Raw genomic sequence first — 13815 nt, 5'->3', positions numbered from 1 at the left:
ATATATTTAGATCCTTCAATCTTTCCCCATAGGTCTTCTGATACAGACATCACACCATTTTGATCGCCCTTCTCTGGACCGCTTCCAACCTGTCTCTATTTTTTTGAGATATGCCCTCCAGAATTGAACACAGTACACCAGGTGAGGCCTCACCAAAGATCTGTACAAGGGCATTAACACCTCTTTTTTCCTGCTGGTTATTTCTCTCTATGTAGCACAGATTCCATCTGGCTTTAGCCACTACGTTCTCACATTGCTTTGCTGCATTCAGATCTCTAGGTCCCTCTCCTGGCTCGTGCACATTATTATCTCACAACTAATTGCAATTAGCTCTTTTGGATTACTGCAGCACAAATGCATGGCTGTGCAATTCTTGGCATTGAACACCAGCTGACAAATCTTGGTCTACTCTTCAAGCTTTTTTAAATCTCTTTTCAATAACTCTACTCCTTCAGCCATGTCCATTCCATTGCAGATTTTAGTATCATCCGCAAAAAGACCAACTTTTCCTTCTAACCCCTCTGCAATGTCACTCACAAAGACATTGAGCAGGACTGTAACCCTCATAAAAAAATGTGATCAAACATGTTATGGGAGTCTCTGTTTAGTGGACCTTTGGGCCGACCTGCTGGAGACTGGGAAAGGTGGTCAATGTCTCTAATGAATAGCAGACCGGGAGGCAGATGTTCAGGCAGGACGTAGATGCTCTTCACCCTGGAAGCTGATACTCCCCCGCGCCATTTCCCGCCAGTTGGGCGGCGTCACCACTGGCGGGAAATGGCCTAGAAAAGCGCCCAAGTGGCTCGCGAGCGCCTAGGAGCCAGGCGTCCAAAGGAGGGCTCACAGTGGCGCAGCCCCAGCGGGGACACCGCCAAACAGGCCGCAGCCCAGGCCTCTCGAAGCGGGAGCATGTCCGGGAGCCTGGAGGTAAGGGCCTGGCCACGGTACTCGCGGCCAGAACCGCAACAGTACTTCCCCTCTTAAGCCCCCTTTTAGCCGGTCTGGGTTTACTTGGGGGGTCCAGATGGAACTGCCGAAATAAGTCCTTGTCGAAGATTTTACGGGCCAGTTCCCAAGAATTATCCTCGGGTCCTCAACCCTCCCAGGCAAGCAAGTATTCCCATTGGCGTTGATGAAACCTGACATTTATTTATTTTATTTAACGGATTTATATACCGGCGGTTCCTGTATAATATACATATCACCCCGGTTTACAAGTAACAGTAACTATTGCATCAATTTAGCAGTTTACATTGAACAGATTAAAAACAAAGTAACAAATTAGAGTATATTACAAAACAGTTAATAAGCCTATGAGTTAATAAATATATATAACATGGTAACAATATGAGTACAATATGGGGCGGATTTTCAGAGCCCTGCTCGCGTAAATCCGCCCAAAACCGGGCGGATTTACGCGAGCAGGGCCCTGCGCGCCGGTAAGCCTATTTTACATAGGCCTACCGGCGCGCGCAGACCCCGGGACTCGCGTACGTCCCGGGGTTTTCGGAGGGGGGCGTGTCGGGGGGCGGGCCCGGTCGTCGCGGCGTTTCGGGGGCGTGTTGGCAGCATTTTGGGGGCGGGGTACGGGGGTGTGGCTACGGCCCGGGGCGGTCCGGGGGCGTGGCCGCGCCCTCCGTACCCGCCCCCAGGTCGCGGCCCGGCGCGCAGCAGGCCCGCTGGCGCGCGGGGATTTACGTCTCCCTCCGGGAGGCGTAAATCCCCCGACAAAGGTAAGGGGGGGTTGTAGACAGGGCCGGGTGGGTGGGTTAGGTAGGGGAAGGGAGGGTAAGGTGAGGGGAGGGCAAAGGAAAGTTCCCTCCGAGGCCGCTCCGATTTCGGAGCGGCCTTGGAGGGAACGGGGGGAGGCAGCGCGGCTCGGCGCGCGCAGGCTATACAAAATCGATAGCCTTGCGCGCGCCGATCCAGGATTTTAGTGGATACGCGCGGCTCCGCGCGTATCTACTAAAATCCAGCGTACTTTTGCTTGAGTCTGATGCGCAAGCAAAAGTAGGCTGATCGCGCTTCTTTTAAAATCTACCCCTATGGGTACATAACAGTTAATAAGCCTATGAGTTAATAAATGTATATAACATGGTAACAATAAATATAACATGAGGTAAGATGATATAACATGGTAGAGATGTTTGTCAGCATGAATATATGTATATATGATTATATATATATAACTAGTCTAAAAACATGATTATATGATAGAGTACAACTTCAATATTTATCTCATCAGGAGGTTATATGCTAGGGACTGGGGGAAGAGCGAAACGATGAAATATGCCTTTCTTCCTGCTCTTCGCTCTAAGGGAAAGCTTGTTTGAACAACCAAGTCTTAAGTTTCTTTTTAAATGTAGCGTGGCATGGTTCAAGGCGAAGGTCTGGAGGGAGCGAGTTCCAGAGTGAAGGGCCCGCTGTGGATAGTGCGCGTTTCCTCAGGGAGGATTTCGCCGGTTGGGTGATTAGTCTGTTCTGATACGCGCTTCTAGTCGGTTTCACGGATGTGTGTAGCTGAATTTGAAACGTTGAGAGGAGCGATGTTATATAAGGCCTTATGTATCATCATTAGGGACTTGAATTTGATCCTGTATTTAATCGGGAGCCAGTGGAGATGATGAAGGATTGGGGTGATATGATCTCTTTTTTTGGCATTAGAGAGAATTCTTGCCGAGGCATTCAGGACCATCTGGAGTGGTTTGGTGGTGCATGCTGGTAGGCCTAGGAGGAGAGCGTTACAGTAGTCCAGTTTTGGGAGTATGATGGCTTGTAGTACCATACGGAAGTCTCTGTATAGAAAGAGTGGTTTTAGTTTCTTTAAGGTTTGAAGTTTAAAGAAACATTCTTTTGTTGTGTTATTAACGAATTTGTTGAGGCTGAGTTTGCTGTCTATGATGACTCCCAGGTCTTTTACTTGTTGCGAGGTGGAGTGCACGGTGGTATCTGGACTTTGGCTACCGTTAGGAGGTGTGGTTGGGGCATAGTTTTCCGGTGCTATAATGAGGATTTCGGTTTTGTTTGTGTTTAAGACCAAGTTGATGCTGGTGAGTAGGTTGTTGATAGCCGACAGACATTTATTCCAGTATGACATGGCTTTGTGTATTGAGTCTTCTATAGGGATGAGGATTTGTATGTCATCCACATATAGGAAATGTTTTAGCTTGAGGTTCGTGAGAAGTTGACAGAGCGGGAGCAGATAAATATTGAAGAGAGTCGGAGAGAGGGATGATCCTTGCGGAACCCCCCTCTTGGATTCGATGGTGTGAGACTCTTTGTTATTGATCTTGACCTTGTATGTTCTGTTCTCCAAAAACGATTTGAACCAGTTGAAAGCTGCTCCTGTAATGCCAATGTCCTTTAGGCGTTGCAGGAGGCACGGGACATCCAAAACTTCACACACTTGAAAAGTGACCTCATCCAGTACTGAAGGATCCGATGGTTCAGGAGCCCGGGAGTGATACCTGGATAACACAAGAGGCTTCAGCAATGAGACATGGAACACGTCATGTATGCGCATGGAGGAGGGTAGGCGCAGACGGTATGAGACTGCTCCCACTCGTTCGGTGACTCGAAAAGGCCCACAGAATTTTGGAGCTAGTCTTCTAGACGGGATACGTAGCTGTAGATTTCTGGTGCTAAGCCAGACACGGTCTCCTGGGAGGAAGATGGGTGCTGGATGACGATGCCTATCTGCCCACTTCTTAGCGGACAGGGTGGCTTTACAGATCTTTTCCTGGATAGAGATCCACAAGGAACGAAGCTGGCGGGCTGAGAGTTGCACTAGGAGTGCACTAGGTTCAGGTGAAGGTAAGGGCGGACAAAGTTGCTTCCCGTAAACAACGAGGAATGGCGAACATCCAGTAGCAGAATGCATGTGATTATTATACGAGAACTCCGCCCACGGAAGTAGCTTAGCCCAATTATCTTCAAGGTTTGATTGGTTCGTTCCATTTGCCCATTACTTTGAGGATGGAATGCTGACGAAAGACTAAGTTGCACATTAAAGCGTTTGCATAGGGCTTTCCAATAATGAGCTGTAAACTGTGGTCCTCGATTGGAGACTATATCCTGCGGGAGACTGTGGTCTAAAGATATGCTGGGCGAACAGGCCGGCCAGGTCAGGTGCAGAAGGTAGCTTAGGCAAAGGGACAAAGTGCGCCATCTTGGAAAATCGGTCCACAGTTACCCAAATGACCAAATTACCTCCTGAGTCAGGAAGGTCCACGACGAAATCGGTGGAGATGTGTGTCCAAGGCTCCACCGGGATGGGCAATGGTTTCAACAGGCCCCTGGGCTTCCCGATGAGCGGCTTTTGAACAGCACAGGTAGGGCATGAGCCCACAAAAGCTTGCACTTCCTGTCTCACCGTTGGCCACCAGTAGAAATGGTTTAACAAGCCTAAAGTCCCTTTCCAACCAGCATGACCTACAGTGAGGGAGTCATGGGCCCAAGCGAGAACTGCTCTCCGGGAGCGACGTGGAACGACGGTCTTCCCTTGGGAGGACATTAAGGTTGCAGCCAGACTTACTTTCGCAGGGTCCAAGATATATTGTGGTGTATCAGGAGTCTCTTCGACCTCAGAGGAGCGCGAGAGCGCATCAGCTCGAACGTTCTTCGAGCCAGGTCTGTAGCGTAACGTAAAGTCAAACCAGTCAAAAAACAGTGACCACCGGGCTTGTCTTGGATTCAGACGTTGGGCTTCCTTCAAGAATGCTAGGTTCTTGTGATCGGTGTAAATCGTAACCGGATGGTTGGCTCCTTCCAACCATTGTCTCCATTCCTCCAGGGAAAGTTTCACGGCTAGCAACTCTTTGTCACCAACACAGTAGTTGCTCTCTGCTGGGGAGAATTTCCTTGAGAAATATGAACAGGGCAACAACTGTCCAGAATCAGAATACTGACTCAGTACAGCCCCCACGGCCACATTGGAGGCATCAACTTCCACCATGTAGGGCCGGCTGGGATCCGGATGGCGAAGGCAGGTGTCTAACAAGAAGGCTTCTTTAAGGGCCTCAAAAGCTTGACAGGCAGAAGCAGGCCAATCCACCGCATTAGCCCCCTTTTGGGTGAGGGCAGTTAACAGGGCCACAATACGAGAGTAATTGGGAATAAAGTGACTGTAGAAATTGCAGAAGCCAAGAAAGCGTTGCAACGCTTTAAGACCCCTTGGCCGGGGCCAATTCTTAATAGCCGCCACTTTCTCAGGATCCATTCAAAAGCCAGCTGCAGAGACTATGTAGCCTAGGAATGGCAGGGACGTCTTCTCAAAGCTACATTTTTCCAGCTTCGCGTACAGACCATGCTCCCTAAGTATCTGGAGCACTTGACGGACATGCTGACAGTGTGACAATAGATCCTGGGAGTAGATTAATACATCGTCGAGGTAAACAATTATGCAGGTATTCAGAAGGTCCCACAGCACCTCATTCATCAGGTGCTGGAACACAGCCGGGGCATTACATAAGCCGAAAGGCATCACGAGTTACTCGTAATGCCCGTCTCGGGTATTAAACGTGGTTTTCCACTCATCTCCGGGACGGATTCTGACTAAATTGTACGCTCCTTGCAAGTCCAACTTTGTGAAAATCTTCACTCCTTGAAGCCGATCAAGGAGCTCCGGGATTAACTGGAGTAGGTAGCGGTCTCGCTTGGTAATAGAATTTAGGCCTCGATAGTCTATGCTCGGCCTCAGTGATGCAGAGTGCATCAAGGGAAGTGCGGGAGTCTTAGGCACTTTCATATAATTAGATAGGCAAAAAGGACTCCATGTGACAATCTGTAGCGTATCCCACTGAATCGTGGGCGAGTGTTTCTGTAACCATGGCAACCCTAGCACCACAGGGTGGACAGCCTTCTCCAACACTAGGAAGGCTATCTCCTCCGAATTGATCGCTCCAGTGCGGACCGTAATGGGTGCTGTGGACATCTGGACAGGTCCTGGAAGAAGCTTCCCCTGGATAGAGGTAATTCGTAACGGGACCTCCCGTCTATGCGTAGGGATTCGCAACTGGGAGACTAAGTCCTGCAGGATGAAATTACCTCCGGCTCCGGAATCCAGGAACACCATCGTCTCAAAGGAGCCTCCGGGATATTCCAAGGTAACAGGGACAGTACATTGAAGAGCTGTAGCACAGCCTAGGAGGAGCTCCTTCCGACCTCCTAGGCTTTGGCGTTTTCCGCATGCTCCTGGCAGCATGCCAAGAAGTGACCCTTCTGGCCACAATACAAGCACAACTTCAACGAACGGCGACATTGCCTTTCTTCAGCAGAAAGCGGGGCCCATCCCAGCTGCATAGGTTCGCAGGTGGGAGCGTCTGGACGAGAAATCTTGGGCGAGGGCACAGGTCCCGTCCCACGAGCTGGACTATGGCGAGAGGAGCACTGCTCCTTGGCCCATTGTTGTAGGCAGCGGTCAGTGTGGGCAGCCAGCTCAATCAAGGTGTTGAGGTCCTCCGGCAGATCACGAGCAGCAATTTCATCCTTTATGCATCCAGAGAGGCCTTCTAGGAAGATGGCCTTAAGACTACCATCTTGCCAACCTACTTCTTGGGCTAAAGTCCGAAACTCCATTGCATAATCTGCCAAGGAGCGAGCCCCCCTGACGAAGTTGCAGCAGGTCAGATGTAGCTGTGGCTACTTGGGCGTGCTCATCAAAGGCCTGGCAAACGTTTGTAATGAACTGTTGTAAGTCCGTATGCGAAGAATCATTGTTTTCCCAGAGGGGAGAAACCCACATTAAGGCTTTCCCATCAAGCAGGGGCAGGATATATGCCACTTTCACCACATCCGAGGGAAACTGCCGAGTCAACAAAGAGAACTGCACAAAACATTGGTTCAAGAAGCCGCGGCAGGTCAAATCACCAGCGTAACGAGAGGGTGCCGGTAACTGAGTCACAGAGGAGCTGTGACCCTCGGGGGCGATACCAGCGGAAGGCAAGGACTCCAGGCGCAAGGATAGTCGTTCCACTGTGGCTGCCAAGGTATCCATGCAGCTCTGGTGCTGTAGCATCTTCCGGGCCATCCCGGCCAAATCCGAGGGAGCGGGTGCATCCGCTGAGTCCATGGCCTTGCAATCTGTTATGGGAGTCTCTGTTTAGTGGACCCTTGGGTCGACCTGCTGGAGACTGGGAAAGGTGGTCAATGTCTCTAATGAATAGCAGGCCGGGAGGCAGATGTTCAGGCAGGATGTAGATGCTCTTCACTCTGGAAGCTGATACTCCCCCGGGAGGAGCTTGTAGGAGCCCAACCGCTGGGACTTAGGCGGGTTGTGGATCAGGACAGGTAACTGGAATTAGACTAGGACAGTAGCAACACTGTAACTGAGCTTGGGTTCTGAAACCAGGCAGGAACTGTAGCAAGACTCGGGTACTGGAACCAGGCAGGAACTGTAGCAGGATTCAGGTACTGGAACCAGGCAGGAACTGTAGCAAGAATCGGGTACTGGAACCAAGCAGGCAGGGTAGCAGGCAGGCAGGAACCAAGCAGGCACTGTAGCAGGCAGGCAGGAACCAAACAGGTACTGTAGCAAGCAGGCAGGAACCAAGCAGGTACTGTAGCAGGAACGGAGCAACGAAACAAGCGAGTCACTCCGGGGCACAGCGCAACAGGAAACCGGGAGGCTAACTCATTGCAAGGCAAAGACTGGATGGCCACGGCCGGCTTATGAAGGCCGCGGCGTCTGACGTCAGGAGTTGGGCGGAGTCACCACTGGCGGGAAACGGCCTAGAAAAGCGCCGAAGTGGCGCGCGCACCCGCCTAGGAGCCAGGAGACCAAGGGAGGGCTCGCAGCGGTGCAACCCCAGTGGGGATGCCGCCAAACAGGCCGCAACCCAGGCCTCTGGAAGCGGGAGCAGGTCCAGGAGCCTGGAGGTAAGGGCCTGGCCGTGGTACTCGCGGCCAGAACCGCAACAAAACATGCATTTCTGATGTGACAAGGAGGTAATTTATTTATTTATTTTTTGTTTATTTATTTATTTATTTATTTATTTATTTATTTAATTCTTTTTATATACCGACCTTCATGACTTGTGTCATATCAGATCGGTTTACATGGAACCTGGGGGTTAACATTCTTTAACAACCAATTAACAATAGGTCATTCACAGGAGGCAAAATTACATTTAACAAGGAGAAGCAAAATTTGGGAACTGAAGAAAGAAAAGTGAGAGAGATAACCATTGTGAGTATAAGGGGGCTTGGCTACATATATAGCAAGGTGAGCTTAAATTGCGAGGTTCCTGATTCGGACCGATTATGGGAAAGCTTGGCGAAATAGCCAGGTTTTGAGTTTTTTCCGAAATGTTTGTAGGCAGGGTTCCTGTCTGAGGTCCCGTGGAATATTGTTCCAAATGGTAGGACCTGCTATCGAGAATGCTCGTTCTTTGGTGGCGGCGTGGTGTGTGGCTTTGGTTGAGGGGGCTTGAAGAGATCCTTTGTATATTTCTCTGATGGGTCTGGATGAGGTGTGGAGTCTGAGGGGGATCTGAAGGTCCAGCAGGAGTTGTTTGTGGATAGTTTTGTGGATTATGGTGAGGGACTTGTGTAAGATTCTATAGTTTATTGGTAGCCAATGCAGGTTCCGTAAGACGGGAGTGATGTGATCTCTGTGGTTAGTATTGGTCAAGACTCTAGCTGCCGCGTCCTGGAGCATCTGTAGTGGTTTCGTGGTGGCGAGGGGAAGCCCCAGAAGAAGTGTGTTACAGTAGTCAATCTTGGCAAAGAGCGTGGCTTGGAGGACTGTCCTGAAATCATGGAAGTAAAGGAGGGGTTTGAGCCTTTTTAGGACTTGAAGTTTGTAGAAGCAGTCCTTCGTCGTGTTGTTAATAGATTTCTTTAAATTTAAACGATTGTCAAGGATTACTCCGAGGTCTCTTACATGTGTGATTTGGGTTGTGAGAGGGGACTGAAGCGAGGTGTCGGTGTGGTCAGAGGAGATAATAAGAAGTTCAGTCTTGGAAGCATTTAGGACCAGGTTCAGACTGTTAAGGAGGTGGTTGATAGATTTAAGGCAATTTTCCCAGAATAAAAAGTGTTTTTGAGTGGGACTCTTTTATGGGGATCAGAATCTGTACGTCATCTGCGTAGAGGTAATGTGTTAATTTTAGGTTTGTTAGCAGCTGACAGAGGGGGAGGAAGTATATGTTAAAGAGGGTGGGGGATAATGAGGATCCTTGGGGAACTCCTACCGAGGATTTGATGCTGGGTGATTCTTTGTTGTTGATTTTGACTTTGAAGCTTCGGTTGCTTAGGAAGGAATTGAACCATCTATGTGCGGATCCTGATATACCGATGACTGAGAGGCGGTTTAACAGAGTGGAGTGGTCCACCATATCGAATGCTGCCGAGATGTCAAGTAGAACTAGAAGGAATGCATGACCTTTGTCCAGGCCTATGATGATGTGATCCGTGAGGGAAAGGAGGAGGGTTTCTGGGCTTAAGATTTGCGGAACCTGAATTGAGATAGGCGGAGACAGATTAAGCTTGAAGCAGAGGTGGAAACAGCAGGTACGTCAGAGAGTTGTGCTGCTAGCTCAGGCAGGAGCAGCACTGTGTCAGTGACAGATAGTACCTCCTCCTTCACGTCAGAACGCCCAAGGCATGTTGGCCATAAAGATTCATCAGTTGTACAAAGGGCGAGAGAAAAAGTAGCTGGATTGAGTGACTCTGAGTCCTCCCAAGCACAGGAGGAGACAGCAGCACAGCTGTCAGTGACACGGTATCTCTCAGAGCCGATAGAGAAAATGCAGACAGATCCGCTGGCATATTGGGCACACAAGTCCACTGTCTGGCCACACCTAGCCAAAGTGGCTCAGCGATATCTGTCATGTACACCAACCAGTGTGCCCAGTGAACGTGTCTTTTCAATGACAGGGGATATCATGAGCCCTCACCGCTCAAGGCTGGCACCAGAGTTGATGAAATGCTAGTGTTTTTGAAAGTAAACCTGCATTTGCTTGGCTTTCCAAATTTTCCCTGTGAATGGCAAGATGAATAAAAGCTATTCAAAGCCTTGCAGCAGCTCCAATTGCCTCCTATGTGCCAGATAATGTAAGCACTGCAGCACATGTACCTGACATGAATCACTGTAACTGACAGTCTACTGTGCAGGCCTTGTGTTCCTACCAGTGTTTGACCTCGATTGCTGCGCCTGTTCATCCAGGCCTTGTGTTCCTAAAAGTCTTTGACCTCGATTGCTGTGCCTGTTCATCCAGGCCTTGTGTTCCTACCAGTGTTTGACCTCGATAGCTGTGCCTGTTCATCCAGGCCTTGTGTTCCGAAAAGTCTTTGACCTCGATTGCTGTGCCTGTTCATCCAGGCATTGTGTTCCTACCGGTGTTTGACCTCGATTGCTGTGCCTGTCAGTCCAAGCATTGTGTTCGGAAAAGTGTTTGACCTCGATTGCTGCGCCTGTCAGTCCAAGCATTGTGTTCGGAAAAGTGTTTGACCTCGATTGCTGCGCCTGTTCATCCAGGCCTTGTGTTCCTACCAGTGTTTGACCTCGATTGCTGTGCTTGTTCATCCAGGCATTGTATTCTTAAAAGTCTTTGACCTCGATTTGCTGCGCCTGTTCATCCAGGCATTGTGTTCCTAAAAGTGTTTGACCTCAATTGCTGTGCCTGTTCATCCAGGCATTGTGTTCCTACCAGTGTTTGACCTCAATTGCTGTGCCTGTTCATCCAGACCTTGTGTTCCTAGCAGTGTTTGACCTCGATTGCTGTGCCTGTTCATCCAGGCATTGTGTTCCTAAAAGTCTTTGACCTCGATTGCTGTGCCTGTTCATCCAGGCATTGTGTTCCTACCAGTGTTTGACCTTGATTGCTGTGCCTGTTCATCCAGGCCTTGTGTTCCTGCCGGTGTTTGACCTCGATTGCTGTGCCTGTTCATCCAGGCCTTGTGTTCCTACCGGTGTTTGACCTCGATTGCTGTGCCTGTTCAGCCAGGCCTTGTGTTCCTACCGGTGTTTGACCTCAATTGCTGTGCCTGTTCATCCAGGCCTTGTGTTCCTACCGGTGTTTGACCTCGATTGCTGTGCCTGTTCATCCAGGCATTGTGTTCCTAAAAGTCTTTGACCTCGATTGCTGCGCCTGTTCATCCAGGCATTGTGTTCCTAAAAGTGTTTGACCTCGATTGCTGTGCCTGTTCATCCATGCATTGTGTTCCTACCAGTGTTTGACCTCGATCGCTGTGCCTGTTCATCCAGGCATTGTGTTCCTACCGGTGTTTGACCTCGATTGCTGCGCCTGTTCATCCAGGCCTTGTGTTCCTAAAAGTCTTTGACCTCGATTGCTGTGCCTGTTCATCCAGGCCTTGTGTTCCTACCAGTCTTTGACCTCGATTGCTGTGCCTGTTCATCCAGGCCTTGTGTTCCTAAAAGTCTTTGACCTCGATTGCTGTGCCTGTTCATCCAGGCCTTGTGTTTCTACCAGTGTTTGACCTCGATTGCTGTGCCTGTCAGTCCAGGCATTGTGTTCCTAAAAGTGTTTGACCTCTACGGTACAAAGTCAACATAGGTTGATATTGCAGATTTGGACTTGAGTAGCAGTATTCTTATTTCTGAGAGCTCTTCCAGTTCTTTTGTCATCAGCTGAAGTGCATAAGTACAGTCGGAATTCACTAGACGCCAATGGAATTCACTAGACACCAACAATATTCACTAGACGCCAATGTAAACACCCCACTCTAGGGGTGAACCCGTTTCAGGGAGTCCTTCCCTGCACAAAGGAAAGGGAACTCTCTCCTGGGCCAGCCTGTCTTTCCCCTATCAAAACCACAGGGACCAGACTACCTCCACTTAGCCAGCCTGTCTTGCCCCTATCAGCTTTCTGCCACTCTGCTTTGCTGCCATACACCAGATGACTCACTTAACTCCTTGTGGTATTCTTGCCACTCTCATGGTTCCTCAGTGTGTTGGTGCTAGTCTATCTGCTTGCTATGTTCCCCCTTCATTGTGCTGTTGGATGTCAATGCTACTTGTCTTGCCGCTTTGCCTGTCGTGCTGCCTTCGATGGTTCATGCATCTGCTATCGGTGCTCTCTTTTGAAGCTGTGGTGTGTTTTTGACATTCTCACTGCTGCTTTGTGCCTCTGTTAAAACACTCTTGCCACTTCTGGTACCCCTTTGCACCTTTACAGTGCCTTAGGCTATTCATGCCACTTTGGTGCCACTTTGCCACAGTCTAAGTACCTTGGAGCTCTTTTGTTGTTGTGATGATTGCTCCCCAGAAGTTTCATGAAAATTGATAAGAAAACCCCAATTCTGCAGCCAAAAATAGCCTGGAAATACTTCCCCCATTGACTTTAATGGGAATTAGGAAACGTATTGACAGATCGACAACTTATGGAATTCTCCATACTTCCGTATAAAACAGAATCGACCCTCCACGAAAACGTATCACGAATGCAACGAAAACTTTTTGGCTGCACATCCCAAGCATGGGGTCTTCTTAGTGTTTGTTTACTTGCCTGGTTCTTGTGGCCTGGTTTGGCCTCTGTTGGAAACAGGATGCTGGGCTTGATGGTCCCTTGGTCTGACCCAGCATAGCAATTTCTTTTGTTCTTGTTACCAATGAAATAATTTACAACTGTAACTCAATTTCATGCAAAATGTTCCTTGCATTGCCATGGCTAGGAATGTGTGAAACATTTCTCTTATTGGCAGCCCCATCGGGGATTGCTAAGTTTCAAGGTGTTGAATGGCCTACAGGGTCTATGTGACCTGTCATCCCTCCTTGTCCTCATAGTAAGAACTCCTTGATGAGGCCAGAGGCTTTGTGGGCCTGTCTTCACAAAAAAATAAATAATTAAATCTCAAAAAGATGTAGTTATGTTCTGCTGCCCCACATGACATAAACTGGTGTGACTCAGTGCCCCTCTTCCAGTTCCCATAATAACAACTCCTTGATGGTGCTAGTGGTCCATCACTCTAAGCCCAGAGCCCTATGTGCGCTAAAAACTAAAATGGCATGAGCTTGCTGAGCCCTGCCCTCTAAAAGAGTGAGTGTGACACTTCTTGCCCATCTCTGCTTACCCCATCGCTTGGAAGGAAGGTTCTGGGAGTAGGAGTGATGCCCCATCAGTGTCATTTTTCTAAAATGGCACCGGCCAGCCATTATACCTATGGACTTTGTACCTGTTTTTTATGCAAGAACATTTAATTGCAGAAAACATGCTGCACAAATTTGAAAATCCAACCTATGCATGTTTCTTAATCCACCCAAAACATGTCCTCAAGAAAGTCTCCCCTCAATTGAGTTAAAGATATACATGCTATGGATCCCAAGACATATTTTATCTAGATTGTCTGAAAATAACATTCAAACAGATGAATTACGCAGGTAAAACACTCTTTACTAGGGCAAATGGCTATGAAAACATGAAAATCTTTTTAATATAATAGATTTTCTTTTCTTTTAGCAATAAACTTATATCTTGATGCAGGTATTAATTTGTAGTATTTTTGGTTCCATACTATCCAATTTATTCTTGACTGTATAAGTATAACAATATATGGAAAATCATTTTGCTCCAAGTTAGAGATTTCTCATTGATTTCACTATTTTCATGGTTTTTATGTCTATGATATTTGAACTATATTTGTGTTTTTGCACTATATTTCAACTATATTTATTTACCATTACTTGGTTTCAGTTTCAGTCCATTAACATTTGCCTTATTTTTGGAATCTGAGATAATTTATTCCCACATTGGGTAACGATGGATCTGCTTTACAGGATGTAACTTTGAAAGCTCTAGGCATTTTTATTTATCTGTGCATTGACTTGCTAGCATGAGAAATAATTGATAAAAAAAA

The 13815-nt window shown here is 48.3% G+C and overlaps 1 protein-coding gene across 2 annotated transcripts in view; it reads right to left on the bottom strand.

The window, feature by feature from the left end:
- NETO1 (neuropilin and tolloid like 1) overlaps positions 1–13815 on the bottom strand; it is a 411708-nt gene that overhangs the window by 119738 nt on the left and 278155 nt on the right. The window lies entirely within an intron of this gene.

The sequence above is a fragment of the Rhinatrema bivittatum genome, chromosome 2 (genome assembly GCF_901001135.1).
Source record: "Rhinatrema bivittatum chromosome 2, aRhiBiv1.1, whole genome shotgun sequence".
In the NCBI taxonomy this organism is placed as follows: domain Eukaryota; kingdom Metazoa; phylum Chordata; class Amphibia; order Gymnophiona; family Rhinatrematidae; genus Rhinatrema; species Rhinatrema bivittatum.
This window is presented reverse-complemented; position numbering and strand designations above follow the sequence as displayed.